The following is a 21,590-nucleotide window of genomic DNA, read 5'->3' as shown; positions in this document are numbered from 1 at the left end:
CCACTAATCGAGTGTCGGACCACATCAAGACCAACTGAACGGAAAAAAAATGAACGCACTCGCAAAAAAAGGGGTGCAACAGGGGGTCACCCATCCTAGTACTACTCTCGCCCAAGCACGCTTAACTTCGGAGTTCTGATGGGATCCGGTGCATTAGTGCTGGTATGATCGCACCCATCAATAGCCCCGCACTTTATTCTTTCATAGCGTACGCTCCCGTGCGCAGGTTCTGATCCCCCACCCTCCAGACGGGTATAACTTTTGATCGGGAAGGAGTTACGGGACCCACAACATATCACCGCGAAGCTCTCGCCGAGCCCCACGTTCTGAGCTACGGGTACAGCCCGTGGCTACTCCGGGAAGCAAAAAGAGGCCGTTTCGAGCTATTTCGAACACTTTTAGTTCGCAGCTACTGTTTTTCGGCACGTTTAAGATTGTGGGACACGCTCATCACCGGCTCGTGGAGATTGTCGTACTTTTTGTCCTCGTACTCGACAACAGCTAATCGAGTGTCGGACCACATCAAGACCAACTGAACGGAAAAAAAAAATGAACGCACTCGCAAAAAAAGGGGTGCAACACAAGGACTTCCCAGGGAGTCACCCATCCTAGTACTACTCTCGCCCAAGCACGCTTAACTTCGGAGTTCTGATGGGATCCGGTGCATTAGTGCTGGTATGATCGCACCCATCAATAGCCTCGCACTTTATTCTGTCATAGCGTACGCTCCCGTGCGCAGGTTCTGATCCACCACCCTTCACACAGGCATAACTTTTGATCCGGAAGGAGTTACGGGACCCACAGCATATCACCGCGAAGCTCTCGCCGAGCCCCACGTTCTGAGCTACGTGTACAGCCCGTGGCTACTCCGGGAAGCAAAAAGAGGCCGTTTCGAGCCATTTCGAATACTTTTAGTTCGCAGCTACTGTTTTTCGGCACGTTTGAGATTGTGGGACCCGCTCGTCACCGGCTCGTGGAGTTTGTCGTACTTTTTGTCCTCGTGCTCGACAACAGCTAATCGAGTGTCGGACCACATCAAGACCAACTGAACGGAAAAAAAAAATGAACGCACTCGCAAAAAAAGGGATGCAACACAAGGACTTCCCAGGGGGTCACCCATCCTAGTAGTACTCTCGCCCAAGCACGCATAACTTCGGAGTTCTGATGGGATTCGGTGCATTAGTGCTGGTATGATCGCACCCATCAATAGCCTCGCACTTTATTCTTTCATAGCGTACGCTCCCGTGCGCAGGTTCTGATCCCCCACCCTTCACACAGCCATAACTTTTGATCCGGAAGGAGTTACGGGACCCACAGCATATCACCGCGAAGCTCTCGCCGAGCCCCACGTTCTGAGCTACGTGTACAGCCCGTGGCTACTCCGGGAAGCAAAAAGAGGCCGTTTCGAGCCATTTCGAACACTTTTAATTCGCAGCTACTGTTTTTCGGCACGTTTAAGATTGTGGGACCCACTCGTCACCGGCTCGTGGAGTTTGTCGTACTTTTTGTCCTCGTACTCGACAACAGCTAATCGAGTGTCGGACCACATCAAGACCAACTGAACGGAAAAAAAAAATGAACGCACTCGCAAAAAAAGGGGTGCAACACGAGGACTTCCCAGGGGGTCACCCATCCTAGTACTACTCTCGCCCAGGCACGCTTAACTTCGGAGTTCTGATGGGATCCGGTGCATTAGTGCTGGTATGATCGCACCCATCAATAACCCCGCACTTTATTCTTTCATAGCGTACGCTCCCGTGCGCAGGTTCTGATCCCCCACCCTCCAGACGGGTATAACTTTTGATCGGGAAGGAGTTACGGGACCCACAGCATATCACCGTGAAGCTCTCGTCGAGCCCCACGTTCTGAGCTACGGGTACAGCCTGTGGCTACTCCGGGAAGCAAAAAGTGGCCGTTTCGAGCCATTTCGAACACTTTTAGTTCGCAGCTACTGTTTTTTCGGCACGTTTAAGATTGTGGGACCCGCTCGTCACCGGCTTGTGGAGATTGTCGTACTTTTTGTCCTCGTACTCGACAATAGCTAATCGAGTGTCGGACCACATCAAGACCAACTGAACGGAAAAAAAAAATGAACGCACTCGCAAAAAAAGGGATGCAACACAAGGACTTCCCAGGGGGTCACCCATCCTAGTAGTACTCTCGCCCAAGCACGCATAACTTCGGAGTTCTGATGGGATCCGGTGCATTAGTGCTGGTATGATCGCACCCATCAATAGCCTCGCACTTTATTCTTTCATAGCGTACGCTCCCGTGCGCAGGTTCTGATCCCCCACCCTTCACACAGGCATAACTTTTGATCCTGAAGGAGTTACGGGACCCACAGCATATCACCGCGAAGCTCTCGCCGAGCCCCACGTTCTGAGCTAAGTGTACAGCCCGTGGCTACTCCGGGAAGCAAACAGAGGCCGTTTCGAGCCATTTCGAACACTTTTAGTTCGCAGCTACTGTTTTCCGGAACGTTTAAGATTGTGGGACCCGCTCGTCACCGGCTCGGGGAGATTGTCGTACTTTTGTCCTCGTACTCGACAACAGCTAATCGAGTGTCGGACCACATCAAGACCAACTGAACGCAAAAAAAAAAATGAACGCACTCGCAAAAAAAGGGGTGCAACACGAGGACTTCCCAGGGGGTCACCCATCCTAGTACTACTCTCGGCCAAGCACGCTTAACCTCGGAGTTCTGATGGGATCCGGTGCATTAGTGCTGGTATGATCGCACCCATCAATAGCCTCGCACTATATTCTGTCATAGCGTACGCTCCCGTGCGCAGGTTCTGATCCCCCACCCTTCACACAGGCATAACTTTTGATCCGGAAGGAGTTACGGGACCCACAGCATATCACCGCGAAGCTCTCGGCGAGCCCCACGTTCTGAGCTAAGTGTACAGCCCGTGGCTACTCCGGGAAGCAAACAGAGGCCGTTTCGAGCCATTTCGAACACTTTTAGTTCGCAGCTACTGTTTTCCGGCACGTTTAAGATTGTGGGACCCGCCCGTCACCGGCTCGGGGAGATTGTCGTACTTTTTGTCCTCGTACTCGACAACAGCTAATCGAGTGTCGGACCACATCAAAACCAACTGAACGGAAAAAAAAAATGAACGCACTCGCAAAAAAAGGGGTGCAACACAAGGACTTCCCAGGGGGTCACCCATCCTAGTACTACTCTCGCCCAAGCACGCTTAACCTCGGAGTTCTGATGGGATCCGGTGCATTAGTGCTGGTATGATCGTACCCATCAATAGCCGCGCACTTTATTCTGTCATAGCGTACGCTCCCGTGCGCAGGTTCTGATCCCCCACCCTTCACACAGGCATAACTTTTGATCCGGAAGGAGTTACGGGACCCACAGCATATCACCGCGAAGCTCTCGCCGAGCCCCACGTTCTGAGCTACGTGTACAGCCCGTGGCTACTCCGGGAAGCAAAAAGAGGCCGTTTCGAGCCATTTCGAATACTTTTAGTTCGCAGCTACTGTTTTTCGGCACGTTTGAGATTGTGGGACCCGCTCGTCACCGGCTCGTGGAGTTTGTCGTACTTTTTGTCCTCGTGCTCGACAACAGCTAATCGAGTGTCGGACCACATCAAGACCAACTGAACGGAAAAAAAAAATGAACGCACTCGCAAAAAAAGGGGTGCAACACGAGGACTTCCCAGGGGGTCACCCATCCTAGTACTACTCTCGCCCAAGCACGCTTAACCTCGGAGTTCTGATGGGATCCGATGCATTAGTGCTGGTATGATCGCACCCATCAATAGCCTCGCACTTTATTCTGTCATAGCGTACGCTCCCGTGCGCAGGTTCTGATCCCCCACCCTTCACACAGGCATAACTTTTGATCCGGAAGGAGTTACGGGACCCACAGAATATCACCGCGAAGCTCTCGCCGAGCCCCACGTTCTGAGCTACGTGTACAGCCCGTGGCTACTCCGGGAAGCAAAAAGAGGCCGTTTCGAGCCATTTCGAATACTTTTAGTTCGCAGCTACTGTTTTTCGGCACGTTTGAGATTGTGGGACCCGCTCGTCACCGGCTCGTGGAGTTTGTCGTACTTTTTGTCCTCGTGCTCGACAACAGCTAATCGAGTGTCGGACCACATCAAGACCAACTGAACGGAAAAAAAATGAACGCACTCGCAAAAAAAGGGGTGCAACAGGGGGTCACCCATCCTAGTACTACTCTCGCCCAAGCACGCTTAACTTCGGAGTTCTGATGGGATCCGGTGCATTAGTGCTGGTATGATCGCACCCATCAATAGCCTCGCACTTTATTCTTTCATAGCGTACGCTCCCGTGCGCAGGTTCTGATCCCCCACCCTTCACACAGGCATAACTTTTGATCCGGAAGGAGTTACGGGACCCACAGCATATCACCGCGAAGCTCTCGCCGAGCCCCACGTTCTGAGCTACGTGTACAGCCCGTGGCTACTCCGGGAAGCAAAAAGAGGCCGTTTCGAGCCATTTCGAACACTTTTAGTTCGCAGCTACTGTTTTCCGGCACGTTTAAGATTGTGGGACCCGCTCGTCACCGGCTCGGGGAGATTGTCGTACTTTTTGTCCTCGTACTCGACAACAGCTAATCGAGTGTCGGACCACATCAAGACCAACTGAACGCAAAAAAAAAAATGAACGCACTCGCAAAAAAAGGGGTGCAACACGAGGACTTCCCAGGGGGTCACCCATCCTAGTACTACTCTCGCCCAAGCACGCTTAACTTCGGAGTTCTGATGGGATCCGGTGCATTAGTGCTGGTATGATCGCACCGATCAATAGCCTCGCACTTTATTCTTTCATAGCGTACACTCCCGTGCGCAGGTTCTGATCCCCCACCCTTCACACAGGCATAACTTTTGATCCTGAAGGAGTTACGGGACCCACAGCATATCACCGCGAAGCTCTCGCCGAGCCCCACGTTCTGAGCTACGTGTACAGCCCGTGGCTACTCCGGGAAGCAAACAGAGGCCGTTTCGAGCCATTTCGAACACTTTTAGTTCGCAGCTACTGTTTTCCGGCACGTTTAAGATTGTGGGACCCGCTCGTCACCGGCTCGGGGAGATTGTCGTACTTTTTGTCCTCGTACTCGACAACAGCTAATCGAGTGTCGGACCACATCAAGACCAACTGAACGGAAAAAAAAAATGAACGCACTCGCAAAAAAAGGGGTGCAACACGAGGACTTCCCAGGGGGTCACCCATCCTAGTACTACTCTTGCCCAAGCACGCTTAACCTCGGAGTTCTGATGGGATCCGATGCATTAGTGCTGGTATGATCGCACCCATCAATAGCCTCGCACTTTATTCTGTCATAGCGTACGCTCCCGTGCGCAGGTTCTGATCCCCCACCCTTCACACAGGCATAACTTTTGATCCGGAAGGAGTTACGGGACCCACAGAATATCACCGCGAAGCTCTCGCCGAGCCCCACGTTCTGAGCTACGTGTACAGCCCGTGGCTACTCCGGGAAGCAAAAAGAGGCCGTTTCGAGCCATTTCGAATACTTTTAGTTCGCAGCTACTGTTTTTCGGCACGTTTGAGATTGTGGGACCCGCTCGTCACCGGCTCGTGGAGTTTGTCGTACTTTTTGTCCTCGTGCTCGACAACAGCTAATCGAGTGTCGGACCACATCAAGACCAACTGAACGGAAAAAAAAAATGAACGCACTCGCAAAAAAAGGGATGCAACACAAGGACTTCCCAAGGGGTCACCCATCCTAGTAGTACTCTCGCCCAAGCACGCATAACTTCGGAGTTCTGATGGGATTCGGTGCATTAGTGCTGGTATGATCGCACCCATCAATAGCCTCGCACTTTATTCTTTCATAGCGTACGCTCCCGTGCGCAGGTTCTGATCCCCCACCCTTCACACAGGCATAACTTTTGATCCGGAAGGAGTTACGGGACCCACAGCATATCACCGCGAAGCTCTCGCCGAGCCCCACGTTCTGAGCTACGTGTACAGCCCGTGGCTACTCCGGGAAGCAAAAAGAGGCCGTTTCGAGCCATTTCGAACACTTTTAGTTCGCAGCTACTGTTTTTCGGCACGTTTAAGATTGTGGGACCCGCTCATCACCGGCTCGTGGAGATTGTCATACTTTTTGTCCTCGTACTCGACAACAGCTAATCGAGTGTCGGACCACATCAAGACCAACTGAACGGAAAAAAAAAATGAACGCACTCGCAAAAAAAGGGGTGCAACACAAGGACATCCCAGGGGGTCACCCATCCTAGTACTACTCTCGCCCAAGCACGCATAACTTCGGAGTTCTGATGGGATCCGGTGCATTAGTACTGGTATGATCGCACCCATCAATAGCCTCGCACTTTATTCTTTCATAGCGTACGCTCCCGTGCGCAGGTTCTGATCCCCCACCCTTCACACAGGCATAACTTTTGATCCGGAAGGAGTTACGGGACCCACAGAATATCACCGCGAAGCTCTCGCCGAGCCCCACGTTCTGAGCTACGTGTACAGCCCGTGGCTACTCCGGGAAGCAAAAAGAGGCCGTTTCGAGCCATTTCGAACACTTTTAGTTCGCAGCTACTGTTTTTCGGCACGTTTAAGATTGTGGGACCCGCTCGTCACGGGCTCGTGGAGTTTGTCGTACTTTTTGTCCTAGTACTCGACAACAGCTAATCGAGTGTCGGACCACATCAAGACCAACTGAACGGAAAAAAAAAATGAACGCACTCGCAAAAAAAGGGGTGCAACACGAGGACTTCCCAGGGGGTCACCCATCCTAGTACTACTCTCGCCCAAGCACGCTTAACCTCGGAGTTCTGATGGGATCCGGTGCATTAGTGCTGGTATGATCGCACCCATCAATAGCCCCGCACTTTATTCTTTCATAGCGTACGCTCCCGTGCGCAGGTTCTGATCCCCCACCCTCTAGACGGGTATAACTTTTGATCGGGAATGAGTTACGGGACCCACAACATATCACCGCGAAGCTCTCGCCGAGCCCCACGTTCTGAGCTACGGGTACAACCCGTGGCTACTCCGGGAAGCAAAAAGAGGCCGTTTCGAGCCATTTCGAACACTTTTAGTTCGCAGCTACTGTTTTTCGGCACGTTTAAGATTGTGGGACCCGCTCGTCACCGGCTCGTGGAGATTGTCGTACTTTTTGTCCTCGTACTCGACAACAGCTAATCGAGTGTCGGACCACATCAAGACCAACTGAACGGAAAAAAAAAATGAACGCACTCGCAAAAAAAGGGGTGCAACACAAGGACTTCCCAGGGAGTCACCCATCCTAGTACTACTCTCGCCCAAGCACGCTTAACTTCGGAGTTCTGATGGGATCCGGTGCATTAGAGCTGGTATGATCGCACCCATCAATAGCCTCGCACTTTATTCTTTCATAGCGTACGCTCCCGTGCGCAGGTTCTGATCCCCCACCCTTCACACAGGCATAACTTTTGATCCGGAAGGAGTTACGGGACCCACAGAATATCACCGCGAAGCTCTCGCCGAGCCCCACGTTCTGAGCAACGGGTACAGCCCGTGGCTACTCTGGGAAGCAAAAAGAGGCCGTTTCGAGCCATTTCGAACACTTTTAGTTCGCAGCTACAGTTTTTCGGCACGTTTAAGATTGTGGGACCTGCTCATCACCGGCTCGTGGAGATTGTCGTACTTTTTGTCCTCGTACTCGACAACCACTAATCGAGTGTCGGACCACATCAAGACCAACTGAACGGAAAAAAAAATGAACGCACTCGCAAAAAAAGGGGTGCAACAGGGGGTCACCCATCCTAGTACTACTCTCGCCCAAGCACGCTTAACTTCGGAGTTCTGATGGGATCCGGTGCATTAGTGCTGGTATGATCGCACCCATCAATAGCCCCGCACTTTACTCTTTCATAGCGTACGCTCCCGTGCGCAGGTTCTGATCCCCCACCCTCCAGACGGGTATAACTTTTGATCGGGAAGGAGTTACGGGACCCACAACATATCACCGCGAAGCTCTCGCCGAGCCCCACGGGTCACCCATCCTAGTACTACTCTCGCCCAAGCACGCTTAACTTCGGAGTTCTGATGGGATCCGGTGCATTAGTGCTGGTATGATCGCACCCATCAATAGCCCCGCACTTTATTCTTTCATAGCGTACGCTCCCGTGCGAAGGTTCTGATCCCCCACCCTCCAGACGGGTATAACTTTTGATCGGGAAGGAGTTACGGGACCCACAACATATCACCGCGAAGCTCTCGCCGAGCCCCACGTTCTGAGCTACGGGTACAACCCGTGGCTACTCCGGGAAGCAAAAAGAGGCCGTTTCGAGCCATTTCGAACACTTTTAGTTCGCAGCTACTGTTTTTCGGCACGTTTAAGATTGTGGGACCCGCTCGTCACCGGCTCGTGGAGATTGTCGTACTTTTTGTCCTCGTACACGACAACAGCTAATCGAGTGTCGGACCACATCAAGACCAACTGAACGGAAAAAAAAAATGAACGCACTCGCAAAAAAAGGGGTGCAACACAAGGACTTCCCAGGGAGTCACCCATCCTAGTACTACTCTCGCCCAAGCACGCTTAACTTCGGAGTTCTGATGGGATCCGGTGCATTAGTACTGGTATGATCGCACCCATCAATAGCCTCGCACTTTATTCTTTCATAGCGTACGCTCCCGTGCGCAGGTTCTGATCCCCCACCCTTCACACAGGCATAACTTTTGATCCGGAAGGAGTTACGGGACCCACAGCATATCACCGCGAAGCTCTCGCCGAGCCCCACGTTCTGAGCAACGGGTACAGCCCGTGGCTACTCTGGGAAGCAAAAAGAGGCCGTTTCGAGCCATTTCGAACACTTTTAGTTCGCAGCTACAGTTTTTCGGCACGTTTAAGATTGTGGGACCCGCTCATCACCGGCTCGTGGAGATTGTCGTACTTTTTGTCCTCGTACTCGACAACCACTAATCGAGTGTCGGACCACATCAAGACCAACTGAACGGAAAAAAAATGAACGCACTCGCAAAAAAAGGGGTGCAACAGGGGGTCACCCATCCTAGTACTACTCTCGCCCAAGCACGCTTAACTTCGGAGTTCTGATGGGATCCGGTGCATTAGTGCTGGTATGATCGCACCCATCAATAGCCCCGCACTTTATTCTTTCATAGCGTACGCTCCCGTGCGCAGGTTCTGATCCCCCACCCTCCAGACGGGTATAACTTTTGATCGGGAAGGAGTTACGGGACCCACAGCATATCACCGCGAAGCTCTCGCCGAGCCCCACGTTCTGAGCAACGGGTACAGCCCGTGGCTACTCCGGGAAGCAAAAAGAGGCCGTTTCGAGCCATTTCGAACACTTTTAGTTCGCAGCTACTGTTTTTCGGCACGTTTAAGATTGTGGGACCCGCTCATCACCGGCTCGTGGAGATTGTCATACTTTTTGTCCTCGTACTCGACAACAGCTAATCGAGTGTCGGACCACATCAAGACCAACTGAACGGAAAAAAAAAATGAACGCACTCGCAAAAAAAGGGGTGCAACACAAGGACATCCCAGGGGGTCACCCATCCTAGTACTACTCTCGCCCAAGCACGCATAACTTCGGAGTTCTGATGGGATCCGGTGCATTAGTGCTGGTATGATCGCACCCATCAATAGCCCCGCACTTTATTCTTTCATAGCGTACGCTCCCGTGCGCAGGTTCTGATCCCCCACCCTCCAGACGGGTATAACTTTTGATCGGGAAGGAGTTACGGGACCCACAGCATATCACCGCGAAGCTCTCGCCGAGCCCCTCGTTCTGAGCAACGGGTACAGCCCGTGGCTACTCCGGGAAGCAAAAAGAGGCCGTTTCGAGCCATTTCGAACACTTTTAGTTCGCAGCTACTGTTTTTCGGCACGTTTAAGATTGTGGGACCCGCTCATCACCGGCTCGTGGAGATTGTCATACTTTTTGTCCTCGTACTCGACAACAGCTAATCGAGTGTCGGACCACATCAAGACCAACTGAACGGAAAAAAAAAATGAACGCACTCGCAAAAAAAGGGGTGCAACACAAGGACATCCCAGGGGGTCACCCATCCTAGTACTACTCTCGCCCAAGCACGCATAACTTCGGAGTTCTGATGGGATCCGGTGCATTAGTGCTGGTATGATCGCACCCATCAATAGCCTCGCACTTTATTCTTTCATAGCGTACGCTCCCGTGCGCAGGTTCTGATCCCCCACCCTTCACACAGGCATAACTTTTGATCTGGAAGGAGTTACGGGACCCACAGCATATCACCGCGAAGCTCTCGCTGAGCCCCACGTTCTGAGCTACGTGTACAGCCCGTGGCTACTCCGGGAAGCAAAAAGAGGCCGTTTCGAGCCATTTCGAACACTTTTAGTTCGCAGCTACTGTTTTTCGGCACGTTTAAGATTGTGGGACCCGCTCATCACCGGCTCGTGGAGATTGTCATACTTTTTGTCCTCGTACTCGACAACAGCTAATCGAGTGTCGGACCACATCAAGACCAACTGAACGGAAAAAAAAAATGAACGCACTCGCAAAAAAAGGGGTGCAACACAAGGACATCCCAGGGGGTCACCCATCCTAGTACTACTCTCGCCCAAGCACGCATAACTTCGGAGTTCTGATGGGATCCGGTGCATTAGTACTGGTATGATCGCACCCATCAATAGCCTCGCACTTTATTCTTTCATAGCGTACGCTCCCGTGCGCAGGTTCTGATCCCCCACCCTTCACACAGGCATAACTTTTGATCCGGAAGGAGTTACGGGACCCACAGCATATCACCGCGAAGCTCTCGCCGAGCCCCACGTTCTGAGCAACGGGTACAGCCCGTGGCTACTCTGGGAAGCAAAAAGAGGCCGTTTCGAGCCATTTCGAACACTTTTAGTTCGCAGCTACAGTTTTTCGGCACGTTTAAGATTGTGGGACCCGCTCATCACCGGCTCGTGGAGATTGTCGTACTTTTTGTCCTCGTACTCGACAACCACTAATCGAGTGTCGGACCACATCAAGACCAACTGAACGGAAAAAAAATGAACGCACTCGCAAAAAAAGGGGTGCAACAGGGGGTCACCCATCCTAGTACTACTCTCGCCCAAGCACGCTTAACTTCGGAGTTCTGATGGGATCCGGTGCATTAGTGCTGGTATGATCGCACCCATCAATAGCCCCGCACTTTATTCTTTCATAGCGTACGCTCCCGTGCGCAGGTTCTGATCCCTCACCCTCCAGACGGGTATAACTTTTGATCGGGAAGGAGTTACGGGACCCACAGCATATCACCGCGAAGCTCTCGCCGAGCCCCACGTTCTGAGCAACGGGTACAGCCCGTGGCTACTCCGGGAAGCAAAAAGAGGCCGTTTCGAGCCATTTCGAACACTTTTAGTTCGCAGCTACTGTTTTTCGGCACGTTTAAGATTGTGGGACCCGCTCATCACCGGCTCGTGGAGATTGTCATACTTTTTGTCCTCGTACTCGACAACAGCTAATCGAGTGTCGGACCACATCAAGACCAACTGAACGGAAAAAAAAAATGAACGCACTCGCAAAAAAAGGGGTGCAACGCAAGGACATCCCAGGGGGTCACCCATCCTAGTACTACTCTCGCCCAAGCACGCATAACTTCGGAGTTCTGATGGGATCCGGTGCATTAGTGCTGGTATGATCGCACCCATCAATAGCCCCGCACTTTATTCTTTCATAGCGTACGCTCCCGTGCGCAGGTTCTGATCCCCCACCCTCCAGGCGGGTATAACTTTTGATCGGGAAGGAGTTACGGGACCCACAGCATATCACCGTGAAGCTCTCGCCGAGCCCCACGTTCTGAGCAACGGGTACAGCCCGTGGCTACTCCGGGAAGCAAAAAGAGGCCGTTTCGAGCCATTTCGAACACTTTTAGTTCGCAGCTACTGTTTTTCGGCACGTTTAAGATTGTGGGACCCGCTCATCACCGGCTCGTGGAGATTGTCATACTTTTTGTCCTCGTACTCGACAACAGCTAATCGAGTGTCGGACCACATCAAGACCAACTGAACGGAAAAAAAAAATGAACGCACTCGCAAAAAAAGGGGTGCAACACAAGGACATCCCAGGGGGTCACCCAACCTAGTACTACTCTCGCCCAAGCACGCATAACTTCGGAGTTCTGATGGGATCCGGTGCATTAGTGCTGGTATGATCGCACCCATCAATAGCCTCGCACTTTATTCTTTCATAGCGTACGCTCCCGTGCGCAGGTTCTGATCCCCCACCCTTCACACAGGCATAACTTTTGATCTGGAAGGAGTTACGGGACCCACAGCATATCACCGCGAAGCTCTCGCCGAGCCCCACGTTCTGAGCTACGTGTACAGCCCGTGGCTACTCCGGGAAGCAAAAAGAGGCCGTTTCGAGCCATTTCGAACACTTTTAGTTCGCAGCTACTGTTTTTCGGCACGTTTAAGATTGTGGGACCCGCTCATCACCGGCTCGTGGAGATTGTCATACTTTTTGTCCTCGTACTCGACAACAGCTAATCGAGTGTCGGACCACATCAAGACCAACTGAACGGAAAAAAAAAATGAACGCACTCGCAAAAAAAGGGGTGCAACACAAGGACATCCCAGGGGGTCACCCATCCTAGTACTACTCTCGCCCAAGCACGCATAACTTCGGAGTTCTGATGGGATCCGGTGCATTAGTACTGGTATGATCGCACCCATCAATAGCCTCGCACTTTATTCTTTCATAGCGTACGCTCCCGTGCGCAGGTTCTGATCCCCCACCCTTCACACAGGCATAACTTTTGATCCGGAAGGAGTTACGGGACCCACAGCATATCACCGCGAAGCTCTCGCCGAGCCCCACGTTCTGAGATACGTGTACAGCCCGTGGCTACTCCGGGAAGCAAAAAGAGGCCGTTTCGAGCCATTTCGAACACTTTTAGTTCGCAGCTACTGTTTTTCGGCACGTTTAAGATTGTGGGACCCGCTCGTCACGGGCTCGTGGAGTTTGTCGTACTTTTTGTCCTAGTACTCGACAACAGCTAATCGAGTGTCGGACCACATCAAGACCAACTGAACGGAAAAAAAAAATGAACGCACTCGCAAAAAAAGGGGTGCAACACGAGGACTTCCCAGGGGGTCACCCATCCTAGTACTACTCTCGCCCAAGCACGCTTAACCTCGGAGTTCTGATGGGATCCGGTGCATTAGTGCTGGTATGATCGCACCCATCAATAACCCCGCACTTTATTCTTTCATAGCGTACGCTCCCGTGCGCAGGTTCTGATCCCCCACCCTCTAGACGGGTATAACTTTTGATCGGGAATGAGTTACGGGACCCACAACATATCACCGCGAAGCTCTCGCCGAGCCCCACGTTCTGAGCTACGGGTACAACCCGTGGCTACTCCGGGAAGCAAAAAGAGGCCGTTTCGAGCCATTTCGAACACTTTTAGTTCGCAGCTACTGTTTTTCGGCACGTTTAAGATTGTGGGACCCGCTCGTCACCGGCTCGTGGAGATTGTCGTACTTTTTGTCCTCGTACTCGACAACAGCTAATCGAGTGTCGGACCACATCAAGACCAACTGAACGGAAAAAAAAAATGAACGCACTCGCAAAAAAAGGGGTGCAACACAAGGACTTCCCAGGGAGTCACCCATCCTAGTACTACTCTCGCCCAAGCACGCTTAACTTCGGAGTTCTGATGGGATCCGGTGCATTAGAGCTGGTATGATCGCACCCATCAATAGCCTCGCACTTTATTCTTTCATAGCGTACGCTCCCGTGCGCAGGTTCTGATCCCCCACCCTTCACACAGGCATAACTTTTGATCCGGAAGGAGTTACAGGACCCACAGAATATCACCGCGAAGCTCTCGCCGAGCCCCACGTTCTGAGCAACGGGTACAGCCCGTGGCTACTCTGGGAAGCAAAAAGAGGCCGTTTCGAGCCATTTCGAACACTTTTAGTTCGCAGCTACAGTTTTTCGGCACGTTTAAGATTGTGGGACCCGCTCATCACCGGCTCGTGGAGATTGTCATACTTTTTGTCCTCGTACTCGACAACAGCTAATCGAGTGTCGGACCACATCAAGACCAACTGAACGGAAAAAAAAAATGAACGCACTCGCAAAAAAAGGGGTGCAACACAAGGACATCCCAGGGGGTCACCCATCCTAGTACTACTCTCGCCCAAGCACGCATAACTTCGGAGTTCTGATGGGATCCGGTGCATTAGTGCTGGTATGATCGCACCCATCAATAGCCTCGCACTTTATTCTTTCATAGCGTACGCTCCCGTGCGCAGGTTCTGATCCCCCACCCTTCACACAGGCATAACTTTTGATCCGGAAGGAGTTACGGGACCCACAGAATATCACCGCGAAGCTCTCGCCGAGCCCCACGTTCTGAGCAACGGGTACAGCCCGTGGCTACTCTGGGAAGCAAAAAGAGGCCGTTTCGAGCCATTTCGAACACTTTTAGTTCGCAGCTACAGTTTTTCGGCACGTTTAAGATTGTGGGACCCGCTCATCACCGGCTCGTGGAGATTGTCATACTTTTTGTCCTCGTACTCGACAACAGCTAATCGAGTGTCGGACCACATCAAGACCAACTGAACGGAAAAAAAAAATGAACGCACTCGCAAAAAAAGGGGTGCAACACAAGGACATCCCAGGGGGTCACCCATCCTAGTACTACTCTCGCCCAAGCACGCATAACTTCGGAGTTCTGATGGGATCCGGTGCATTAGTGCTGGTATGATCGCACCCATCAATAGCCTCGCACTTTATTCTTTCATAGCGTACGCTCCCGTGCGCAGGTTCTGATCCCCCACCCTTCACACATGCATAACTTTTGATCTGGAAGGAGTTACGGGACCCACAGCATATCACCGCGAAGCTCTCGCCGAGCCCCACGTTCTGAGCAAGGTGTACAGCCCGTGGCTACTCTGGGAAGCAAAAAGAGGCCGTTTCGAGCCATTTCGAACACTTTTAGTTCGCAGCTACAGTTTTTCGGCACGTTTAAGATTGTGGGACCTGCTCATCACCGGCTCGTGGAGATTGTCGTACTTTTTGTCCTCGTACTCGACAACCACTAATCGAGTGTCGGACCACATCAAGACCAACTGAACGGAAAAAAAAATGAACGCACTCGCAAAAAAAGGGGTGCAACAGGGGGTCACCCATCCTAGTACTACTCTCGCCCAAGCACGCTTAACTTCGGAGTTCTGATGGGATCCGGTGCATTAGTGCTGGTATGATCGCACCCATCAATAGCCCCGCACTTTACTCTTTCATAGCGTACGCTCCCGTGCGCAGGTTCTGATCCCCCACCCTCCAGACGGGTATAACTTTTGATCGGGAAGGAGTTACGGGACCCACAACATATCACCGCGAAGCTCTCGCCGAGCCCCACGGGTCACCCATCCTAGTACTACTCTCGCCCAAGCACGCTTAACTTCGGAGTTCTGATGGGATCCGGTGCATTAGTGCTGGTATGATCGCACCCATCAATAGCCCCGCACTTTATTCTTTCATAGCGTACGCTCCCGTGCGCAGGTTCTGATCCCCCACCCTCCAGACGGGTATAACTTTTGATCGGGAAGGAGTTACGGGACCCACAGCATATCACCGCGAAGCTCTCGCCGAGCCCCACGTTCTGAGCAACGGGTACAGCCCGTGGCTACTCCGGGAAGCAAAAAGAGGCCGTTTCGAGCCATTTCGAACACTTTTAGTTCGCAGCTACTGTTTTTCGGCACGTTTAAGATTGTGGGACCCGCTCATCACCGGCTCGTGGAGATTGTCATACTTTTTGTCCTCGTACTCGACAACAGCTAATCGAGTGTCGGACCACATCAAGACCAACTGAACGGAAAAAAAAAATGAACGCACTCGCAAAAAAAGGGGTGCAACACAAGGACATCCCAGGGGGTCACCCATCCTAGTACTACTCTCGCCCAAGCACGCATAACTTCGGAGTTCTGATGGGATCCGGTGCATTAGTGCTGGTATGATCGCACCCATCAATAGCCTCGCACTTTATTCTTTCATAGCGTACGCTCCCGTGCGCAGGTTCTGATCCCCCACCCTTCACACAGGCATAACTTTTGATCTGGAAGGAGTTACGGGACCCACAGCATATCACCGCGAAGCTCTCGCCGAGCCCCACGTTCTGAGCTACGTGTACAGCCCGTGGCTACTCCGGGAAGCAAAAAGAGGCCGTTTCGAGCCATTTCGAACACTTTTAGTTCGCAGCTACTGTTTTTCGGCACGTTTAAGATTGTGGGACCCGCTCATCACCGGCTCGTGGAGATTGTCGTACTTTTTGTCCTCGTACTCGACAACCACTAATCGAGTGTCGGACCACATCAAGACCAACTGAACGGAAAAAAAATGAACGCACTCGCAAAAAAAGGGGTGCAACAGGGGGTCACCCATCCTAGTACTACTCTCGCCCAAGCACGCTTAACTTCGGAGTTCTGATGGGATCCGGTGCATTAGTGCTGGTATGATCGCACCCATCAATAGCCCCGCACTTTATTCTTTCATAGCGTACGCTCCCGTGCGCAGGTTCTGATCCCCCACCCTCCAGACGGGTATAACTTTTGATCGGGAAGGAGTTACGGGACCCACAACATATCACCGCGAAGCTCTCGCCGAGCCCCACGTTCTGAGCTACGGGTACAGCCCGTGGCTACTCCGGGAAGCAAAAAGAGGCCGTTTCGAGCTATTTCGAACACTTTTAGTTCGCAGCTACTGTTTTTCGGCACGTTTAAGATTGTGGGACCCGCTCATCACCGGCTCGTGGAGATTGTCGTACTTTTTGTCCTCGTACTCGACAACAGCTAATCGAGTGTCGGACCACATCAAGACCAACTGAACGGAAAAAAAAAATGAACGCACTCGCAAAAAAAGGGGTGCAACACAAGGACTTCCCAGGGAGTCACCCATCCTAGTACTACTCTCGCCCAAGCACGCTTAACTTCGGAGTTCTGATGGGATCCGGTGCATTAGTGCTGGTATGATCGCACCCATCAATAGCCTCGCACTTTATTCTGTCATAGCGTACGCTCCCGTGCGCAGGTTCTGATCCCCCACCCTTCACACAGGCATAACTTTTGATCCGGAAGGAGTTACGGGACCCACAGCATATCACCGCGAAGCTCTCGCCGAGCCCCACGTTCTGAGCTACGTGTACAGCCCGTGGCTACTCCGGGAAGCAAAAAGAGGCCGTTTCGAGCCATTTCGAATACTTTTAGTTCGCAGCTACTGTTTTTCGGCACGTTTGAGATTGTGGGACCCGCTCGTGGAGTTTGTCGTACTTTTTGTCCTCGTGCTCGACAACAGCTAATCGAGTGTCGGACCACATCAAGACCAACTGAACGGAAAAAAAAAATGAACGCACTCGCAAAAAAAGGGATGCAACACAAGGACTTCCCAGGGGGTCACCCATCCTAGTAGTACTCTCGCCCAAGCACGCATAACTTCGGAGTTCTGATGGGATTCGGTGCATTAGTGCTGGTATGATCGCACCTATCAATAGCCTCGCACTTTATTCTTTCATAGCGTACGCTCCCGTGCGCAGGTTCTGATCCCCCACCCTTCACACAGGCATAACTTTTGATCCGGAAGGAGTTACGGGACCCACAGCATATCACCGCGAAGCTCTCGCCGAGCCCCACGTTCTGAGCTACGTGTACAGCCCGTGGCTACTCCGGGAAGCAAAAAGAGGCCGTTTCGAGCCATTTCGAACACTTTTAATTCGCAGCTACTGTTTTTCGGCACGTTTAAGATTGTGGGACCCACTCGTCACCGGCTCGTGGAGTTTGTCGTACTTTTTGTCCTTGTACTCGACAACAGCTAATCGAGTGTCGGACCACATCAAGACCAACTGAACGGAAAAAAAAAATGAACGCACTCGCAAAAAAAGGGGTGCAACACGAGGACTTCCCAGGGGGTCACCCATCCTAGTACTACTCTCGCCCAAGCACGCTTAACTTCGGAGTTCTGATGGGATCCGGTGCATTAGTGCTGGTATGATCGCACCAATCAATAACCCCGCACTTTATTCTTTCATAGCGTACGCTCCCGTGCGCAGGTTCTGATCCCCCACCCTCCAGACGGGTATAACTTTTGATCGGGAAGGAGTTACGGGACCCACAGCATATCACCGCGAAGCTCTCGCCGAGCCCCACGTTCTGAGCTACGGGTACAGCCCGTGGCTACTCAGGGAAGCAAAAAGAGGCCGTTTCGAGCTATTTCGAACACTTTTAGTTCGCAGCTACTGTTTTTCGGCACGTTTAAGATTGTGGGACCCGCTCATCACCGGCTCGTGGAGATTGTCGTACTTTTTGTCCTCGTACTCGACAACAGCTAATCGAGTGTCGGACCACATCAAGACCAACTGAACGGAAAAAAAAAATGAACGCACTCGCAAAAAAAGGGGTGCAACACAAGGACTTCCCAGGGAGTCACCCATCCTAGTACTACTCTCGCCCAAGCACGCTTAACTTCGGAGTTCTGATGGGATCCGGTGCATTAGTGCTGGTATGATCGCACCCATCAATAGCCTCGCACTTTATTCTGTCATAGCGTACGCTCCCGTGCGCAGGTTCTGATCCCCCACCCTTCACACAGGCATAACTTTTGATCCGGAAGGAGTTACGGGACCCACAGCATATCACCGCGAAGCTCTCGCCGAGCCCCACGTTCTGAGCTACGTGTACAGCCCGTGGCTACTCCGGGAAGCAAAAAGAGGCCGTTTCGAGCCATTTCGAATACTTTTAGTTCGCAGCTACTGTTTTTCGGCACGTTTGAGATTGTGGGACCCGCTCGTCACCGGCTCGTGGAGTTTGTCGTACTTTTTGTCCTCGTGCTCGACAACAGCTAATCGAGTGTCGGACCACATCAAGACCAACTGAACGGAAAAAAAAAATGAACGCACTCGCAAAAAAAGGGATGCAACACAAGGACTTCCCAGGGGGTCACCCATCCTAGTAGTACTCTCGCCCAAGCACGCATAACTTCGGAGTTCTGATGGGATTCGGTGCATTAGTGCTGGTATAATCGCACCCATCAATAGCCTCGCACTTTATTCTTTCATAGCGTACGCTCCCGTGCGCAGGTTCTGATCCCCCACCCTTCACACAGGCATAACTTTTGATCCGGAAGGAGTTACGGGACTCACAGCATATCACCGCGAAGCTCTCGCCGAGCCCCACGTTCTGAGCTACGTGTACAGCCCGTGGCTACTCCGGGAAGCAAAAAGAGGCCGTTTCGAGCCATTTCGAACACTTTTAATTCGCAGCTACTGTTTTTCGGCACGTTTAAGATTGTGGGACCCACTCGTCACCGGCTCGTGGAGTTTGTCGTACTTTTTGTCCTCGTACTCGACAACAGCTAATCGAGTGTCGGACCACATCAAGACCAACTGAACGGAAAAAAAAAATGAACGCACTCGCAAAAAAAGGGGTGCAACACGAGGACTTCCCAGGGGGTCACCCATCCTAGTACTACTCTCGCCCAAGCACGCTTAACTTCGGAGTTCTGATGGGATCCGGTGCATTAGTGCTGGTATGATCGCACCCATCAATAACCCCGCACTTTATTCTTTCATAGCGTACGCTCCCGTGCGCAGGTTCTGATCCCCCACCCTCCAGACGGGTATAACTTTTGATCGGGAAGGAGTTACGGGACCCACAGCATATCACCGTGAAGCTCTCGTCGAGCCCCACGTTCTGAGCTACGGGTACAGCCTGTGGCTACTCCGGGAAGCAAAAAGTGGCCGTTTCGAGCCATTTCAAACACTTTTAGTTCGCAGCTACTGTTTTTTCGGCACGTTTAAGATTGTGGGACCCGCTCGTCACCGGCTTGTGGAGATTGTCGTACTTTTTGTCCTCGTACTCGACAATAGCTAATCGAGTGTCGGACCACATCAAGACCAACTGAACGGAAAAAAAAAATGAACGCACTCGCAAAAAAAGGGATGCAACACAAGGACTTCCCAGGGGGTCACCCATCCTAGTAGTACTCTCGCCCAAGCACGCATAACTTCGGAGTTCTGATGGGATCCGGTGCATTAGTGCTGGTATGATCGCACCCATCAATAGCCTCGCACTTTATTCTTTCATAGCGTACGCTCCCGTGCGCAGGTTCTGATCCCCCACCCTTCACACAAGCATAACTTTTGATCCTGAAGGAGTTACGGGACCCACAGCATATCACCGCGAAGCTCTCGCCGAGCCCCACGTTCTGAGCTACGTGTACAGCCCGTGGCTACTCCGGGAAGCAAAAAGAGGCCGTTTCGAGCCATTTCGAATACTTTTAGTTCGCAGCTACTGTTTTTCGGCACGTTTGAGATTGTGGGACCCGCTCGTCACCGGCTCGTGGAGTTTGTCGTACTTTTTGTCCTCGTGCTCGACAACAGCTAATCGAGTGTCGGACCACATCAAGACCAACTGAACGGAAAAAAAAAATGAACGCACTCGCAAAAAAAGGGGTGCAACACAAGGACTTCCCAGGGAGTCACCCATCCTAGTACTACTCTCGCCCAAGCACGCTTAACTTCGGAGTTCTGATGGGATCCGGTGCATTAGTGCTGGTATGATCGCACCCATCAATAGCCTCGCACTTTATTCTGTCATAGCGTACGCTCCCGTGCGCAGGTTCTGATCCCCCACCCTTCACACAGGCATAACTTTTGATCCGGAAGGAGTTACGGGACCCACAGCATATCACCGCGAAGCTCTCGCCGAGCCCCACGTTCTGAGCTAAGTGTACAGCCCGTGGCTACTCCGGGAAGCAAACAGAGGCCGTTTCGAGCCATTTCGAACACTTTTAGTTCGCAGCTACTGTTTTCCGGCACGTTTAAGATTGTGGGACCCGCCCGTCACCGGCTCGGGGAGATTGTCGTACTTTTTGTCCTCGTACTCGACAACAGCTAATCGAGTGTCGGACCACATCAAAACCAACTGAACGGAAAAAAAAAATGAACGCACTCGCAAAAAAAGGGGTGCAACACGAGGACTTCCCAGGGGGTCACCCATCCTAGTACTACTCTCGCCCAAGCACGCTTAACCTCGGAGTTCTGATGGGATCCGGTGCATTAGTGCTGGTATGATCGCACCCATCAATAGCCGCGCACTTTATTCTGTCATAGCGTACGCTCCCGTGCGCAGGTTCTGATCCCCCACCCTTCACACAGGCATAACTTTTGATCCGGAAGGAGTTACGGGACCCACAGCATATCACCGCGAAGCTCTCGCCGAGCCCCACGTTCTGAGCTACATGTACAGCCCGTGGCTACTCCGGGAAGCAAAAAGAGGCCATTTCGAATACTTTTAGTTCGCAGCTACTGTTTTTCGGCACGTTTGAGATTGTGGGACCCGCTCGTCACCGGCTCGTGGAGTTTGTCGTACTTTTTGTCCTCGTGCTCGACAACAGCTAATCGAGTGTCGGACCACATCAAGACCAACTGAACGGAAAAAAAAAATGAACGCACTCGCAAAAAAAGGGGTGCAACACGAGGACTTCCCAGGGGGTCACCCATCCTAGTACTACTCTCGCCCAAGCACGCTTAACCTCGGAGTTCTGATGGGATCCGATGCATTAGTGCTGGTATGATCGCACCCATCAATA

At 52.1% G+C, this 21,590-nt stretch overlaps 31 non-coding genes and 11 pseudogenes across 31 annotated transcripts; all 42 read right to left on the bottom strand.

The window, feature by feature from the left end:
• Positions 1-70: 70 nt before the first annotated feature.
• Positions 71-176, bottom strand: LOC148925363 (5S ribosomal RNA; annotated as a pseudogene).
• A 394-nt stretch (positions 177-570) lies between these two features.
• LOC148925362 (5S ribosomal RNA) lies at positions 571-689 on the bottom strand. The gene has a single exon (XR_016132062.1). It is a non-coding gene; the product is annotated as a 5S ribosomal RNA (ribosomal RNA).
• Positions 690-1,083: 394 nt separating this feature from the next.
• Positions 1,084-1,202, bottom strand: LOC148925361 (5S ribosomal RNA; annotated as a pseudogene).
• A 394-nt stretch (positions 1,203-1,596) lies between these two features.
• Positions 1,597-1,715, bottom strand: LOC148925360 (5S ribosomal RNA). Its single transcript, XR_016131253.1, has one exon. It is a non-coding gene; the product is annotated as a 5S ribosomal RNA (ribosomal RNA).
• A 395-nt stretch (positions 1,716-2,110) lies between these two features.
• On the bottom strand, positions 2,111-2,229 carry LOC148925359 (5S ribosomal RNA). Its single transcript, XR_016131760.1, has one exon. It is a non-coding gene; the product is annotated as a 5S ribosomal RNA (ribosomal RNA).
• A 394-nt stretch (positions 2,230-2,623) lies between these two features.
• On the bottom strand, positions 2,624-2,742 carry LOC148925358 (5S ribosomal RNA). The gene has a single exon (XR_016131188.1). It is a non-coding gene; the product is annotated as a 5S ribosomal RNA (ribosomal RNA).
• A 394-nt stretch (positions 2,743-3,136) lies between these two features.
• Positions 3,137-3,255, bottom strand: LOC148925357 (5S ribosomal RNA). The gene has a single exon (XR_016131488.1). It is a non-coding gene; the product is annotated as a 5S ribosomal RNA (ribosomal RNA).
• A 394-nt stretch (positions 3,256-3,649) lies between these two features.
• LOC148925356 (5S ribosomal RNA) lies at positions 3,650-3,768 on the bottom strand. Its single transcript, XR_016131090.1, has one exon. It is a non-coding gene; the product is annotated as a 5S ribosomal RNA (ribosomal RNA).
• A 392-nt stretch (positions 3,769-4,160) lies between these two features.
• On the bottom strand, positions 4,161-4,266 carry LOC148925355 (5S ribosomal RNA; annotated as a pseudogene).
• Positions 4,267-4,661: 395 nt separating this feature from the next.
• Positions 4,662-4,780, bottom strand: LOC148925354 (5S ribosomal RNA). Its single transcript, XR_016131870.1, has one exon. It is a non-coding gene; the product is annotated as a 5S ribosomal RNA (ribosomal RNA).
• A 394-nt stretch (positions 4,781-5,174) lies between these two features.
• On the bottom strand, positions 5,175-5,293 carry LOC148925353 (5S ribosomal RNA). Its single transcript, XR_016131510.1, has one exon. It is a non-coding gene; the product is annotated as a 5S ribosomal RNA (ribosomal RNA).
• Positions 5,294-5,687: 394 nt separating this feature from the next.
• On the bottom strand, positions 5,688-5,806 carry LOC148925352 (5S ribosomal RNA; annotated as a pseudogene).
• Positions 5,807-6,200: 394 nt separating this feature from the next.
• LOC148925351 (5S ribosomal RNA) lies at positions 6,201-6,319 on the bottom strand. The gene has a single exon (XR_016131709.1). It is a non-coding gene; the product is annotated as a 5S ribosomal RNA (ribosomal RNA).
• A 394-nt stretch (positions 6,320-6,713) lies between these two features.
• Positions 6,714-6,832, bottom strand: LOC148925350 (5S ribosomal RNA). The gene has a single exon (XR_016131825.1). It is a non-coding gene; the product is annotated as a 5S ribosomal RNA (ribosomal RNA).
• Positions 6,833-7,226: 394 nt separating this feature from the next.
• Positions 7,227-7,345, bottom strand: LOC148925349 (5S ribosomal RNA). The gene has a single exon (XR_016131166.1). It is a non-coding gene; the product is annotated as a 5S ribosomal RNA (ribosomal RNA).
• A 393-nt stretch (positions 7,346-7,738) lies between these two features.
• Positions 7,739-7,844, bottom strand: LOC148925348 (5S ribosomal RNA; annotated as a pseudogene).
• Positions 7,845-8,478: 634 nt separating this feature from the next.
• LOC148925347 (5S ribosomal RNA) lies at positions 8,479-8,597 on the bottom strand. The gene has a single exon (XR_016131070.1). It is a non-coding gene; the product is annotated as a 5S ribosomal RNA (ribosomal RNA).
• A 392-nt stretch (positions 8,598-8,989) lies between these two features.
• Positions 8,990-9,095, bottom strand: LOC148925346 (5S ribosomal RNA; annotated as a pseudogene).
• Positions 9,096-9,489: 394 nt separating this feature from the next.
• LOC148925345 (5S ribosomal RNA) lies at positions 9,490-9,608 on the bottom strand. Its single transcript, XR_016131565.1, has one exon. It is a non-coding gene; the product is annotated as a 5S ribosomal RNA (ribosomal RNA).
• Positions 9,609-10,002: 394 nt separating this feature from the next.
• LOC148925344 (5S ribosomal RNA) lies at positions 10,003-10,121 on the bottom strand. Its single transcript, XR_016131564.1, has one exon. It is a non-coding gene; the product is annotated as a 5S ribosomal RNA (ribosomal RNA).
• Positions 10,122-10,515: 394 nt separating this feature from the next.
• LOC148925343 (5S ribosomal RNA) lies at positions 10,516-10,634 on the bottom strand. Its single transcript, XR_016131708.1, has one exon. It is a non-coding gene; the product is annotated as a 5S ribosomal RNA (ribosomal RNA).
• Positions 10,635-11,026: 392 nt separating this feature from the next.
• On the bottom strand, positions 11,027-11,132 carry LOC148925342 (5S ribosomal RNA; annotated as a pseudogene).
• Positions 11,133-11,526: 394 nt separating this feature from the next.
• On the bottom strand, positions 11,527-11,645 carry LOC148925341 (5S ribosomal RNA). The gene has a single exon (XR_016131761.1). It is a non-coding gene; the product is annotated as a 5S ribosomal RNA (ribosomal RNA).
• A 394-nt stretch (positions 11,646-12,039) lies between these two features.
• Positions 12,040-12,158, bottom strand: LOC148925340 (5S ribosomal RNA). Its single transcript, XR_016131656.1, has one exon. It is a non-coding gene; the product is annotated as a 5S ribosomal RNA (ribosomal RNA).
• A 394-nt stretch (positions 12,159-12,552) lies between these two features.
• Positions 12,553-12,671, bottom strand: LOC148925339 (5S ribosomal RNA). Its single transcript, XR_016131706.1, has one exon. It is a non-coding gene; the product is annotated as a 5S ribosomal RNA (ribosomal RNA).
• Positions 12,672-13,065: 394 nt separating this feature from the next.
• On the bottom strand, positions 13,066-13,184 carry LOC148925338 (5S ribosomal RNA). Its single transcript, XR_016131824.1, has one exon. It is a non-coding gene; the product is annotated as a 5S ribosomal RNA (ribosomal RNA).
• Positions 13,185-13,578: 394 nt separating this feature from the next.
• LOC148925337 (5S ribosomal RNA) lies at positions 13,579-13,697 on the bottom strand. Its single transcript, XR_016131165.1, has one exon. It is a non-coding gene; the product is annotated as a 5S ribosomal RNA (ribosomal RNA).
• Positions 13,698-14,091: 394 nt separating this feature from the next.
• Positions 14,092-14,210, bottom strand: LOC148925336 (5S ribosomal RNA). The gene has a single exon (XR_016131562.1). It is a non-coding gene; the product is annotated as a 5S ribosomal RNA (ribosomal RNA).
• A 394-nt stretch (positions 14,211-14,604) lies between these two features.
• On the bottom strand, positions 14,605-14,723 carry LOC148925335 (5S ribosomal RNA). The gene has a single exon (XR_016131561.1). It is a non-coding gene; the product is annotated as a 5S ribosomal RNA (ribosomal RNA).
• A 393-nt stretch (positions 14,724-15,116) lies between these two features.
• On the bottom strand, positions 15,117-15,222 carry LOC148925334 (5S ribosomal RNA; annotated as a pseudogene).
• A 634-nt stretch (positions 15,223-15,856) lies between these two features.
• LOC148925333 (5S ribosomal RNA) lies at positions 15,857-15,975 on the bottom strand. The gene has a single exon (XR_016131560.1). It is a non-coding gene; the product is annotated as a 5S ribosomal RNA (ribosomal RNA).
• Positions 15,976-16,367: 392 nt separating this feature from the next.
• Positions 16,368-16,473, bottom strand: LOC148925332 (5S ribosomal RNA; annotated as a pseudogene).
• A 394-nt stretch (positions 16,474-16,867) lies between these two features.
• LOC148925331 (5S ribosomal RNA) lies at positions 16,868-16,986 on the bottom strand. The gene has a single exon (XR_016132061.1). It is a non-coding gene; the product is annotated as a 5S ribosomal RNA (ribosomal RNA).
• A 383-nt stretch (positions 16,987-17,369) lies between these two features.
• LOC148925330 (5S ribosomal RNA) lies at positions 17,370-17,488 on the bottom strand (annotated as a pseudogene).
• A 394-nt stretch (positions 17,489-17,882) lies between these two features.
• On the bottom strand, positions 17,883-18,001 carry LOC148925329 (5S ribosomal RNA). The gene has a single exon (XR_016131816.1). It is a non-coding gene; the product is annotated as a 5S ribosomal RNA (ribosomal RNA).
• A 394-nt stretch (positions 18,002-18,395) lies between these two features.
• LOC148925328 (5S ribosomal RNA) lies at positions 18,396-18,514 on the bottom strand. Its single transcript, XR_016132060.1, has one exon. It is a non-coding gene; the product is annotated as a 5S ribosomal RNA (ribosomal RNA).
• A 394-nt stretch (positions 18,515-18,908) lies between these two features.
• Positions 18,909-19,027, bottom strand: LOC148925327 (5S ribosomal RNA; annotated as a pseudogene).
• A 394-nt stretch (positions 19,028-19,421) lies between these two features.
• Positions 19,422-19,540, bottom strand: LOC148925326 (5S ribosomal RNA). Its single transcript, XR_016132113.1, has one exon. It is a non-coding gene; the product is annotated as a 5S ribosomal RNA (ribosomal RNA).
• A 395-nt stretch (positions 19,541-19,935) lies between these two features.
• Positions 19,936-20,054, bottom strand: LOC148925325 (5S ribosomal RNA). Its single transcript, XR_016131759.1, has one exon. It is a non-coding gene; the product is annotated as a 5S ribosomal RNA (ribosomal RNA).
• Positions 20,055-20,448: 394 nt separating this feature from the next.
• LOC148925324 (5S ribosomal RNA) lies at positions 20,449-20,567 on the bottom strand. Its single transcript, XR_016132059.1, has one exon. It is a non-coding gene; the product is annotated as a 5S ribosomal RNA (ribosomal RNA).
• A 394-nt stretch (positions 20,568-20,961) lies between these two features.
• LOC148925323 (5S ribosomal RNA) lies at positions 20,962-21,080 on the bottom strand. The gene has a single exon (XR_016131823.1). It is a non-coding gene; the product is annotated as a 5S ribosomal RNA (ribosomal RNA).
• Positions 21,081-21,464: 384 nt separating this feature from the next.
• LOC148925322 (5S ribosomal RNA) lies at positions 21,465-21,583 on the bottom strand. Its single transcript, XR_016131089.1, has one exon. It is a non-coding gene; the product is annotated as a 5S ribosomal RNA (ribosomal RNA).
• Positions 21,584-21,590: the final 7 nt, after the last annotated feature.

This window comes from Salvia hispanica, chromosome 5, assembly GCF_029641045.1.
Source record: "Salvia hispanica isolate PSC_SH4W2 chromosome 5, Shi_PSC_v1, whole genome shotgun sequence".
NCBI classification, from domain to species: domain Eukaryota; kingdom Viridiplantae; phylum Streptophyta; class Magnoliopsida; order Lamiales; family Lamiaceae; genus Salvia; species Salvia hispanica.
Note: the sequence above shows the minus strand (reverse complement) of the source record. Positions and strands in the feature narration are given on the sequence as shown.